General features: G+C 35.1%; 1 long non-coding RNA gene across 2 annotated transcripts; it reads left to right on the top strand.

The window, feature by feature from the left end:
- Positions 1–677: 677 nt before the first annotated feature.
- On the top strand, positions 678–13,929 carry LOC125677467 (uncharacterized). Of its 2 annotated transcripts, XR_008801221.1 has the most exons (5): positions 678–1,194; positions 1,287–2,216; positions 2,459–2,626; positions 3,909–4,078; positions 13,801–13,929. It is a non-coding gene; the product is annotated as an uncharacterized LOC125677467 (long non-coding RNA). The 2 variants fall into 2 exon arrangements; XR_008801220.1 differs by having other exon boundaries at positions 691–2,216.
- Positions 13,930–14,371: the final 442 nt, after the last annotated feature.

Here is a 14,371-nt window from a genome sequence, read left to right as displayed (position 1 = left end):
TCTTATAGGAGTTATGAGATTACTGTTCGTTATCGTCACTTTTCATTTAAATTTTCAAAGGAAATCAATTTCTTCATGACAAAATATGAATCCGAGATTATTTTAGTAATGTTAGTAATTTCTGTAAATTTTGATAAGGATCAGCACTTTTTTTTAAGATTTAGTATACATTTACAAAACAGCGATATTTCTGAAATTTGTTTATTACATTTTGATATTTCTTTTAAATGTCTCTCTCTCGTGAGCGCTATATCTTGATCAGGTAAACGGAGGTATCGGTAGTCAAAATCAGTGTTCCAAGAACGGCCTAAGAAGGCAGACAGGATTTTACCAATGATCGGTTGTATTGGCAAACTAGATTGTTATAACGACCATAAAATGTGCGAAATGTTGACTTAATACGAGACTGTTGAAATCCTTGCACCATCGACTTGTTTGTCAGTAGCCTTTGTCGATTTAAAAACTGATCATACACAGAACAAGCTCTTGCTATAGAATCAGTTGAGAGATATAAGAGGTACTGAATATTTGTATTCACCTGAGGATAGATGTTAAAATCCAGAGAGCGCTAGTGATTTAAATATATTTTGGAACTGCATATTTTCCTGCTTTTTTATTGAATTATATATATATATATATATATATATATATATATATATATATATATATATATAGCAAAAAATAATAATACCGAAAGCCATACTTTTGAAAACTGAATGATAATTGATACATTGATAATATCATTTAGAAGAATGTTGACGTACAGTAACTCTTAACTTGACGGACTAAACTGTAATCAAGGATTGACTGCAGGAAAATATAAACTTTGATAAGAGAAACTTAATATATCTAAACGGTTTCCTTTACATAATTACATATTCTTGTTGGTTGCATTGTATGAGGAAGTTGTTTCGAAAGTTGATGCTTGCATAAATATGTTGTTCTTGTGTTTTTGGAAATATACGAAATAAAAAACCCTGATGATCTTTGTCTGATAACTGATGGATGATTCTGCCATGAAAGACAGGTGTTTATCATTTAGAATCATGCAAAAATTAAACGAATACTTAATGCCAATAAACTTTACACTAAAGAGTACTACATATAATTATATACTTACGATTCCACTAAACTCGACAAGGCTGTCTGACGTCTGCAAGACGACGAATACGAAAGTAGAATCACGGACACTCGGTAAGATACAATTGAGTTTGTATTGTTTAGTGTAAATTCAAGGCTTTATCATTATGCTTTCTTAAGTTCATATATGCGAACATGTATTTCAGCCTGACGAGAATTAAACGGGGCACACCTTAGAGATAGTGGACGTTTAGTGACAGTGATGACCTGGATTGTTGTGTCGCAAGATCACAGAGATCCAAATATAAATTACTGGCGATAGAATATACACATGATTAATAGCACTGTTTATAAATGTGCATACATCAATGCAATTTTCCATAATACACAGCATGCTAGATTAGAGGTGACATAAATTGATCTCAAACGAATCCCGGTTATTTCTACAGCATGTTATGAACATTGTATAGGAAGTACATGTATAGTTTTCCCGTTAGATCAAATTGTCACACATGTGTATATAAGGAGACAGTCAACGGGTAAGTAGGAAAAAGTACATGCATACATGATATATATGATTTTGTTCCTATCTGTAAAAGACTAAAGTGTCTGATGTTTGACTACATATTGTTTAAGTTGTTGATTAAGTACAAGTTGCATTGAGACGCTTGGTGAATATCGTGTTTAGTTCATTTTCAATGGATCACATCAGATAATTCATAGTATAATATACTTAAAGTACCGAAAGTCTATAAAACGTATCTAAATCTAATATTGAAATTGCAAAATAAATTGCAAAATAAATTGTATATGATCACTGGTGTTTTCGATTACATTTTTGTGTGTGTACAATTTAAGGAAATCTTGAACAAGATGTAAGGATAAGCTGACAGAGGTATTGTTTCTACTAACGAGGTAAAATTGATAACTACGATGCCTGCATTTGGTGACAACACTATATCATAATCGTATTAATCGATTCATGATCTGAATGTACCATGCATTTTATTTTATTTAAAATAGAATGACAATGATATCATGTTAAAGGATTACATCAGCAGAGCTGGCTTTTATGGATGTTGGTGTGGGTGCCAGTAATACACGTTTCCTCCGGATGTTTCGGATGCTGTCAGGAAGTATGTTTTGATGAATAATAAAATAAAATTTTGTGGAATACTAATATTGGTTCAACGATAATTTCTGGTGTCAAGAGTTCTTGAAAATGTCATGGATACTAATATAATCTTGCTTTGCATACCACGTTTATCTAACCAATGTCCAACTCTCAAAAATAACTCTTTCTAAACCAATGATATTATATATCATGAAAATGTTATTTAATATTTCGGGCTGGCAACTTGTTTTTCATGCCGTCAAGGGTAACAGACAGGATGTTCACACAGCGTGGCATAGAAATTCCCCACCAAGATGCACACCAAATTTTGGCTGTTTTTTGGAAAGTTTCAATCTTGATAATTAGGAAGATAATGGCAAACATATTCGAAGTCCCCTCATTGATCGATGAGAATCTCTCAGCATACTGAAGGTACGCCACTGTATAGTATCTTGCAAACAGAATGGTTTACAGATATTGTGTAATTTCATCAATGTTACCGAATGAAATGAAACAGAGACTAATTATTATATAGCATTTGAAGATCACCGTGCTTCAAATTGTAAGCCTGTTCGAAATTTATGCGCGAGCAAACTGATGCTTGTAAACTATCTAGATATAGAAATATTGCGTTGACTTATTTATTTCCACAGACACTAGCCAGTGGGTGACAGGTCTGTCATCTCATTGTTTCTGCTACATGTACATGTACATGAAATTTAGTGTAAGTCTATATTTTAATAAACTGAAGGGAAGTTTGAACATGAAGCTGTTGTCATTTAGCTTCCTAACAGTAAATTATACTATATTTGCTCTTGCTAAACAAAGTTATCATTTTAAACTACGACATTTCTATTAAACCGTCACGTTATATTTACGTTACTAAACATTTCAAAGTAATGTGGAACTTAATAACTCCGGTTTTGAAGTATATATTGCACACAGGTTCATCATCTTCTAGAAGGATAGACGGATTCAATTAAGCGTGCAACGCTTATAATACCCGTATTCAAATGTTTTTCTTTTTCAATTTTTGATTAATGCGTTAACACTAATACCTTTCTGCAACACATTGTTTTGCATCACTAGAATAAAACTGAACACATTACGTAAATAATTATTGTCGATATTCCTCTTCTATATCACTGACACATTATGATAAGGTTTTCAATCGAATCAGGCTACTGACAAGCACGTTTATCTTACAGGGGTTTATACAATTTCGTTTAAAGTCAGGATTTTGCAAAAAAATAAATATATCGTCATTATAATGATCTAGTTTGCTGATATAACCTATCATTGGGTCAAATGTTTTCTGATGTTTTTTATACCGATACTCAGGTCGTTCATGGAACACTGATTTTGACTAAGGATCACTCTGTTTACCTGACCAAGACATAAGGGTCATGGCGGATGTGACCGGTCGACTTATGGGAGTTATGAGATTGATAACTGTTCGTTATCTTCACCTTTCATGTTAGAAGTGACATGTTTTTAATTTCAACCCGAAATATTGAAATTAAAAGTAGCATGTCTCAAGAGGCGTTGACAACGCTACAGCCTTGAGTACCATAAATAATTTCAAACTTGTGATATTTCACCCAATGCTGGTGATGTTTCTATAGAAAACAGAATGTTAAAGGAAACAAAAACAAAAACCTTTATCAAAATTCCAAGCCATTTCAATTTTTGTCTAAACAACTACACATTTCAGATCTGAATTGTACTTCGGGGTCAAGGGAAACACTGGCTTTCCAGGGCTTTCCAGGGATTTGATGGAAGTGGAATAAGTTACAATAAGTGGTTCATCAAAGGAAAATTGTTCCACAGCAGTTGATCCGACCTAAAATGGAACTCAAGCACATACTTTTTCACTATCGCAGGGTACGTACATGTGTATGTTTGCGGGTAGGTATTTTATTGTGCACGTGGATAGCTGATGATCTGTTGCAGATACAAATTATTGTATCGAAATCAGGATTACCAACACGCTTTGATTTATTGACGTTCTCCATCATTTGTCCGGCCATGCGTTTGTCCATCAGGTTTTTTAGCAAAAGTCATTTCAGGCAAGACGCGCATGTTAAAGAAATGTCTTCATTAAAAGGTTTTATGGCAGATGTTAAAGGGATTCTGGTTGGCTTGTGATTGCAGATAAGGAAGATATCTGTTCGTGGGCCAATAAGGGAGACTTCCCTCCCTTTGTGTACAGCAAAGGTTAAACTGACTAACTCGAACAATATAGTAAGAGACATTATAGTAAATCAATGTAAATCCGTTTACCTGATCAGAATATAGGGCTCACAGCGGGTGTGACCGGTCAACAGGGGATGCTTACTTCTCCTAGGCACCTGATCCCACCTCTGGTGTGTCCAGGGATCCGTGTTTGCCCAACTATCTATTTTGTATTGCTTATAGGAGTTATGAGATTGATTACTGTTCGTTATCTTCACCTTGCATTCAACCAACGATCAGCTACTTAATACACGGGTGTGTTAAGACAGGTCATACTCCATTAAAAATGTACAGTCTTTATAATCTGTATTATACAATGTGAGGGAACTAAACTATTTTGAGTGTTTTCTTGAGAACATTTTGTATTATAACAACATTTAAAATATGAACATTGTATGATTTCCGTTATGAATAAAAGGTGGAAATAACGAACACTCCTATAAGGAATACAAAACTGAATGCAGGGCAAACGAGTACCCCTGAACATATCGTAAGTGGGATCAGCTGCTAGGCAAACTAACAACTTCAGCTTCGCCAACGTGGGGATCCGGGTTAAAATAGGCCCTTAATACCCCTTTTTGTCCTAAGAGGTGACTGAACAGGACGGTCATTCGGATGATACCGCAAAAACTGGGGTCCCGTGTTACAGCAAGTGCGGCACGATAAATAATTCTCCCCGCTCAATGACCATGAGCGCCAAACGTAGGCTTGAATTCTACAGTCCTTCAACGGCAATCACATCTCCATATGAGTGAAATATTCTCGAGAGGGAAATTAAACATTAAACAATTAATACATGTATATCATTTCCATCGTCAACTTCCCAGATTTATGTAGCAATATTTCACTATTACTTGTATATGGTGTTTATGTCTCTCAACTGATTCAATTTGCTTGTTCAGCCTTCATTCATTGTTGAAATTGAGCCAGACTACTGACAACTATATTTTTGATACATGAGTTTCAACAGTCTCGTTGAAAGTAATTATTTCCCAACTTATAGATCATCATAACGATTTGACTACCCAAGAAAGCCTGTCAAATGCTGTGTGATCTGTTCATACACTCTGATTTTGACTGCTCCATTTACTTGACCAAAATATTGAACTCACAGCTAGTGCGACCCGTTGACATGGGGTGATTTCTCCGCCTATGTACCTGATACTACCCTTGGTATATAGCAGGGTCAGTGTTTGCCCAACTCTTAATTATACCGCACTTTGTAATGAAAGCTCGGGTATATTGTTTTTATTCCGGTATGTCCGTCCATCCGTCCGTCCCAGTTGTTGTCACTAAAACTATGTCCACATTTACAGCGCAATCCAAATTATATTATAGGAGCTGAATAGTAATGTCCTGTAGGTGTGCAATAAGGTTTCAAAATTTTCATATTGGCCCCAGGGGACAAATAGGGGCTGAAAAATGACGTTTTCTATCACAAAGCTTGTCACTTAAACTCCATCTACATCTTTAAGAATATTCACATGATATTCAAGGAGTTGAATAGTAATGACCTGTAGATGTGCAAAAGGGTTGTGGAACTTTCATATTGGCCCCAGGGGGCAAATATTGGCCAAAAAATGACGTTTTCTATCATAAAGCTCCATCTACATCTTTAGGAGTAGTCACATGATATTCTAGGATTGTTGACCTTGAATGACCTTGAAAGTGGGTCAAGGTCAAAAGTCAAGATCACTTTCTCCTCCACAGGGTCTTAATTGGTTGACTTAAAAATGGGGTCAAGGTCAAAAGTCAAGGTCACTCTTCAAGATGTGGGTCTCCACAAGCGACGCAACATTGAGAATGTACGTCATTCCAAAGGAAGTCTATATCCCCTTCCTTCACGGGATTCAGAATGATAACTGTCTGCACTAAGTACTTGCAAGACACAGATAGATGACCGACACTCTACGTATAACTTGGAGAAATAGTCTCCGTGGGAAAGCTCTGTCAATGTCAAGGAGGACTGCATGAACCAGCCAAGTGACAATTTACATATCTGCCCAATGTTCAACATTAGGCTACTGGTACTGATCTTTAAGCAATACACAAAATTGACACTCTACACAAACTGATAACCCCCCCCCCCCCCCTTCAATTAAAACAAATACACATACACAGAAAGAGTTACATATGTACATTTCACCTTCTGTAATATTGTAAACCAATAAACGAATAAAAAGATATTCAAAAAAAAGAAAGAAAAAAAAAAGAAATGATAAATAAAATGAAATAAATGAATAAGCTAGACTTGCCTGATCAGGAATAATGCAATATCCTTTGTTCAGACTCTATACTCAGGAAACATTTTCTTTGTTTGCTTATCCTCTTAAATCCAAGTGAACTCACTGAAATGACATCCACGTCCACACATGTACACAAATTATCCAACGAGGAAATGCGCAGCTTCCCTTCCTGTCGTCCGTTTACTGCATCCTCAAAAGTGAAAGTAGAAATCCCCGCCAACCAACTCTCTCACATGTCACTGTTTCGGATCCTATAAAAAATCCACTTTAGCAATGTACAATGATCACCACCATGCATTCAAACACAAATAAACAACATTGATATCATTCAAACCCCATTATTTCCTCTCTTTAAATCATCTAGTATTTAACCCTGGTCACATTACCTTCGTAAATATTTTGCTCACTACAAAGTCATGCCAGGTCAAAGGATCATATATATATTTAGAGGGGGGAAAGTGGAACAGCATATGACGATAGCTGATCATCAACTTTTATCACATTTGTTTGAGCATATAATTCACTAAAAATTAAACTTGTAAAAAAATATTACACACTTAAGTAACTACAACAAATTGCAGAAAACCTGGATACCAATTAGGATATCATTCTATCTCCGTAATTTGAGGTTGTGAAGTAGATCTTACAGAAGTGGATGCGGGAATTTTTAAGTGGGGGGTCAGCACTTGATCTTTTAGATACTTTTCACAACGTCCATCCGCTATCTATGTCTGATATCGCAATGAAATGAGAGAGAGAGAGAGAGAGAGAGAGAGAGAGAGAGAGAGAGAGAGAGAGAGAGAGAGAGAGAGAGAGAGAGAGAGATAGAGAGAGTTACTCCCAGTAGGCTGGGGGCGGCCTAGGCCCCCAGAAGCTGTAGGATAAAGGGTGCAACTCCTGCATTCTGTCCTGCATTCTGAACATTTCCTGACACTTTCTTTTATGTTACATATACTTTTTAAGAATTCTGTTTAAAAGCGATACTTGCATCTCACGAAAACATCGTAAATATTTTATCAGTGGGTCGTCTTATTTATCCTAGATTTAAATGCTAATTATACTGGTGTTGATAACTTTGAATGAAGCAATTAGTAGTACATATACATGTAAGTATTTACCTTTCATATCATTTGGACTCAGTCTCATTGAAATTGAATAATTCTTAATTTGTTTGGTTCTCCAAAGGGGAGGGGAGTCAGGACACCCTGGACCCCCTTCTGGATCCGTCCATGTCTTATGTGCTGTTTCTGCTAGGAACTTTCATTTGCGATTAGTCACTTGCCCCGTAAAACCGTCCCAATGCGAAGTAATATGAACCCCGTCGGTTTTATTGACAACGGCAATTTCTTTTGAAATGGTAAAGAAGTTCGATTTATTGACTCTCTCTCTCTCTCTCTCTCTCTCTCTCTCTCTCTCTCTCTCTCTCTCTCTCTCTCTCTCTCTCTCTCTCTCTTCTATGGTAGGCAGTTGAAACGGTATGTAGTGTAAATGGAAGTTTAAACGATGAATTCAGTCGTGTTTTGAAGATTTGGTATATCGAGGTTTGCCTTTAAATACATACTTTGTATAAATAGCGTTAGGAGGAGTTGTCAAGTTACTGAGTCAACTTCTTTATCCCCTTTTGGAACTGAGAATGCAATGACGTAGCCAAATCACAATGTGCCTTCTTTGCTGTTAAACATTATAGGATTCAGCGATATAAAGGGGTGATGTTCCAGAAATCCAAAAAAGAATGAATTGATAAAAATAAATATACGTGTATCATCCAATGCTAGTTAATCTTTTATTTAACTTGTACATTAAAAAGTAATTGCCTACAAATATTAGCAGTATCAGAAGAGGAGTAGGGGGATGCCAATCCCCTGATTCCCCTCTGGATTCGCTATTTGGACGGAGAGTATATTTAAATGCAAACACTTATGTGCGGGTATTACTGTCTCATGATATACATACATACAAATATGTACATACATACTAATATACATACAGTATATAGGGCTCACAACGGGTGTGACCAGTCGACAGGGGGTGCTTACTCCTCCTAGGCACCTGATCCCACCCCTGGTGTGTCCATGGGTCCGTGTTTACCCAACTATCTATTTTGTATTGCTTGTAAGAGTTATGAGATTGATCACTGTTCGTTATCTCCACCTTTCATACATCATACACAAATGTATATGCATACATACACAGATACATACATACATATATACATTGTTAAGGCGTTCTTGGCATACTGATTTTAACTACGGATAACTCCGTTTACCTGATCAGGATATAGGGCTCATGGCGGATGTGACCGGTCGACAGGGGATGTTTACTCCTCCTAGGCACCTAACCCCACCTCTGGTGTATCCAAGGGCTCGTGTTTGGCCAACTATTGATTTGGTATTGCTTGTAGGAGTAATGAGACTGATCACTGTTCGTTATTTTCACCTTTCATACATACATGCAGATATGCATACATACATACATACATACATACATACATACATGTAGATACATACATACTTACGTACGTACGTAAGTACATACATACACAAATAAAATACACCTTTGGATTGTAAGATCCTAGGCGTTATGCAACACGTTCTACTGTACCTTGTTCTTTGGTCAATATTTATACAGAACTACATGTAGTAGTATCTGAGAAGAAGTTGAATATGTTCCATAGTTAACTCACGACGGATGCACGACAGGGACCGATTGCAATAAATCAATTGAGTCACTCCGGTGACTCATATATTGTAAAGGTTTAACTTTAATACATGTACATAATAGCGAGCGAAGCTCGCTCCAATGATTATGCAATTGAGTCACGTGGTTTGCTCTTCATCAGCTGAAAAATGATGGGGACTACCCATAATGCCTGCACAAAAATGTCGCCGTCACTGCGGTATACTTCATTGACAACCCTGTAGATAAAACAAATAAATAGTTTGGAAAGCACCACGTTTGATTTTAAATTCCAAACAAGCTTTCCCATACCTTCGTACGTTTTGTTGTGGATAATTGATTGGTTTGAAAGAAAAAAAAATATTGCAGCTAATGATGACGTCACAATGCACTGGTTACATCAACCGCGTTACATTTCCCGCGTTAAATGAAATGCCTAAAGTCGTGTTGTAAGATGTCATTGGTCTTCGCTCGTCTCAACGGTCACATCGTATACATATTATATATTAGGAAGAAAGTCAGACATACATGCATGTATAACATAAATACCATGCTGATTTACCTAAATAGTTTTTTTTTTTTAAATCATACACACTGCACTACATGTGTACTAATGAATATATTAGCTAGTTTGCCAGATGAAACAATATACAAAAGTTTATCATATTACCTGGGGGATTCAGTTTCTCTTTTGTCTCGGGTAATTCCCCACTTTCATCATCTTCCCATTCCATATCTGAAAAGAAGAGTATACATGTTGGTCACAAAGTAAACTTATACATGTTGGTGTATAATAATGAAAATGATGGGAGATGTCTAAAATAGGCTATGCCTGCTGCCCAATCCCTTTCACTTTTTATGAATAAAATCATCATCAGTTAAATGATGATGATGAAAAGCAATTGTCGCTGTGTCTATCTTTAAATTCAAAACAGTTAAGACCCATAGTTAGCTATTCAAGTGACAATTGTTATCATGATGAATTTAAGAATATGTATATGGTTCTTGTGTGAAAGTTTGTTTTAAGCTGAAAAATATAATTTGCAAATGCTGGTTTTGTGAATTTGATGTCTACAATATTATCTAAGACATTTTCATCCAAAATTACTTTTATTTCTGCAATTAAAAAGAAGTATCTTCATTAAATATTGAAATCAGAATATCATATCTTTTCTATCTTAAATGAAAAGATTTTACTACATTGGATTAATACTAAGTCATTCTTTATTTCATTTAAGTATTGAAGTTGATATGTAATAAGTGTACATATGATAGTGACTTTTTGAATGTTTATTTTTATCCGTGCTGCATCTTTAAACTGTAGTGTATTACTTTGTCATTTCATTTTCCTTTAAAGCAAAATATTTCATACATGAAAGGTGAAGATAACGAACAGTCATCAATCTCCTGACACCCACAAACAATACAAAAAATAGTTGGACAAACACGGACCCCTGGACTCACCAGGGGTGGGATCAGGTGCCTAGGAGGATTAAACATTCCCTGTCGACCGGTCACACCCACCGTGAGCCATATATCCTGATCAGGTAAACGGAGTTATCCACAGTCAAAATCAGTGTGCCAAGAACGGCTTAACAATCGGTATGAAACACATCAGACAGCATTTGACCCAATGATAGGTTGTATTGGTGAACTAGATCGTTATAACGACCATAGAATTTGCGAAATGCTGACTTCAATCGAAACTGTTGAAACCCCTGTACCATCAACTCGTTTGTCAGTAGCTTACCTCGATTTAAAAACTGACTATACGCAGAACAAGCTCTTGCATATCGAATCAGTTGATATATATATATATATATATATATATATATATATATATATATATATACACCACATACAGGTGATAATGGAATATTGCTACATAAGTATGGGTAATGGGAAATTGACGACGGAGAAGCTGAAGTCATCCCATTTGTCATACAGTTGAGTTGTCAGTTTGCCAACATATTAAGAATTTCTATTAACATATTATTCTCAACTATGTAAAAGAAAAATACACAATATAAATTTCGATATTTTGGGAAAATCAAGAGAATAGGAATGCAAACCGTCTATGTAATTTGATTTCCTTCCCACCAAGCCAAATTCTTGCATCAACATTGATTGTGAAATGTCGATCCTTTCTATTAAGCCTTATGCCTGTCTATAATGAATCTTATGAATATCCAATTATCCATAGTGTGGTCTAAATGGTGTGTCAGTCATTGTTGTTGTTGACTACTAAGATCAAACATCTGGAAGACAAAACCATTTCCTAGTATTAACATTTCAAACTTTTCAGAAATTGTCCTCATCATAAATCCTTTGGAAAAAATTGAAAACTTTCAAATTTACTTTATTTTATAAAAAATGCAGTTTTAGTAGAAATCCATCTAAAAAAAAATAAAACCTCTGCTCCCGCGAGCTACAGTAGTTATGATATGCATATATTCATTCACGTTTTAAGAGAAAATCAGACATTATGACAATGAAGAGTACCTCTTTAAATTCACCATTCTCTTGAAATTTCCTTTTCCTTTATTTACAAAGCTCACACTTCACAATGGATTATAAAATTTACTTATGCCTTTGTCTCAGAGGAAAGAATGCAATATTATAAGACAACATATGACAATACATTTAATGTTTTAAACATGCTTTTAGACATGATTTAAAAAGATATATGTACTAAGTATATCATCAGTGCCATCTTGGACATGCATGCATGAATACATCAACATCAAATTCTTCTCTATAGTGGATACTTTAAAATATCTGACATAAGATGACTGTCTGAAATTTTGATTAACTGATACAAACATTGGATGATTGAAATCGATGTCTTTTTTCATAATTACTAGTATAAGACACTGATATAGCGTAATTACTACTGTCATTCCTTCTCATTAGCCAATTTGAATTAAGAAAAGGTTCAGTTTTTTCAAAATGAGAAAAAATAAGCTTAATATCATTGAGATGACATGTAATCATAAACTACGCTAGCTGCGCAATCAAAGTAATATATTTATATTTGATGCCAGTAATACACTTTTCAAAAGAATCTGAAGTTTTAAAATCAATTAAAACAAATTTGTCATGGACACATTTGTTGGGTATGTCTTTATTCATTCATACGAAAGTTGTCTTATTTATGTAAACAAAGCATTCCATTATGTCTTAAGACAATTCTTTTTAAATCAAATTAAAAAATAGGAGGGAAAAAAGAACCAAATATTAACTAAGAAAATAATCTACCTTCTTTACCAGAGTGAATGTTGATGGTAGCCATCACAATCCTTTGATTGGATAATCTTATCACATGCCATAGTTATTTGGAACTCTTCTGCATGCTTCCTAGTTGATGATAAAACCGAAGGAATTCCGCATGAATTTACTTTTAGCAAATGTTTCCCAAGGAAAGTCCAAAGGATGGACTAGATTTTATAGACAAACCTCAGAGAAACATGTATTGGTTGTGTATCATCTAATACCCAGTAAATACCTCTGGAACACAATGAAAGCAATTGCATCATTGGTATGGGTATACCCAACAAGTCAAAAGTACCCAATAAGTGTTCGATCGGCAGAATTTGAACCTAATTAATATTCTTTCGTGAATACATACATACATGCATATATACATACATGTAATGATATATTTATGATATAATAAATATCCCATGGGGATCTATGATCGAATAGGTCCACAGTACCCGCTTGCTTGTCGTAAGAGGCGACTAAATGGGGCGGTCCTTCGGATGAGACTGCAAAAACCGAGGTCCCGTATCACAGAAGGTGTGGTACGATAAAGATCCCTCCCGGCTCAATGCCCATAAGCGTCGAGCATAGGTTTAAATTTTGCAGCCCTTCACCAGTAGTGGTGACGTCTCCATATCAGTGAAATATTCTCGAGAGGGACGTTAAACAGTATATAAAAATCAATCAATCATAATTAAATCGTCACGTTGCTTAGCAAATTTTGTATCCCAGCAAAGATTCATTACTATAACGTTCCCGGGTGCATGTTTCCAAAAGGGTCGACATGTATTCAAGTATATATTATCGAGAGGGCGAATTTGAAAGAGTCTAAGAAATATTTCTAAAATTGATTATGATTCAAGTATCGGATCAATAAAGTACGCTAAAGTAAAGCACAAACTATTTGTATTAAAACATTATAATAATTTTAAACTGAGTATGATACACTGTACCTGAACTATATCAACCTTGCCATTATGTTTCGAATTTATTCAATATGCAGGTATCATACATGCAAGCACAATTTAATTAATGATCATACTTGATCAATAAAGCATCAGCCATTCAATGAAATAATTAAGGATTATGAATCCTTTTTTTTATTCATACCGTGTTTGCATTTTTTGTTAACCTATATTGTGGCTGGTCAGCTAATTATCAGTGATAATTCTGTATTTTGTTCTTCAGATCCCGGTGTGGCAGATGTGATGAATGTCTACATCTAGACAGTATAAGGTTCCAGATGACTGCCTTTTTGCCAAAAAGAATTTTTTTATTCTACACAATGAGATGTATAATAAAAATGGAGAATTTGGATGTTTAATTAGTAATCATTTCATATACTTCATCTCAATATCCAATGAAAAAACCCTTAAATTAAAAACACGACTCTCTTCTAATTTCACGAAGTGGTGTAAATTAAACGTGGGCTCTAAAACATTCCAGATATATTTTATCAAATTTGAAATCACAAAACTTTTACCGAATCAACATATGTCTTACTGTCGTAAACACCACTCCGATTCTACGTACATGTATATTTTAAGGTTGGTAATAGGAAGATGCTGGAATTCATTACTGATAGTATCGTTGTATTATTTGTTAATCTGGTCTTTCTACAGAGTGTTGGGATTCCAATGAGCACAATTTATGTTTGTTTGCTATCTGATCTGTTTTTATAATCTTACGAAGCAGAACTTATTCAACATTTTCTAAATCGGACCTGTGATCTTCAGCTCGAGATTTAGATATATCGATG

This window comes from Ostrea edulis, chromosome 3 (genome assembly GCF_947568905.1).
Source record: "Ostrea edulis chromosome 3, xbOstEdul1.1, whole genome shotgun sequence".
In the NCBI taxonomy this organism is placed as follows: domain Eukaryota; kingdom Metazoa; phylum Mollusca; class Bivalvia; order Ostreida; family Ostreidae; genus Ostrea; species Ostrea edulis.
The sequence above is the reverse complement of the archived record's forward strand: the minus strand, read 5'-3'. Positions and strand labels throughout refer to the sequence as shown.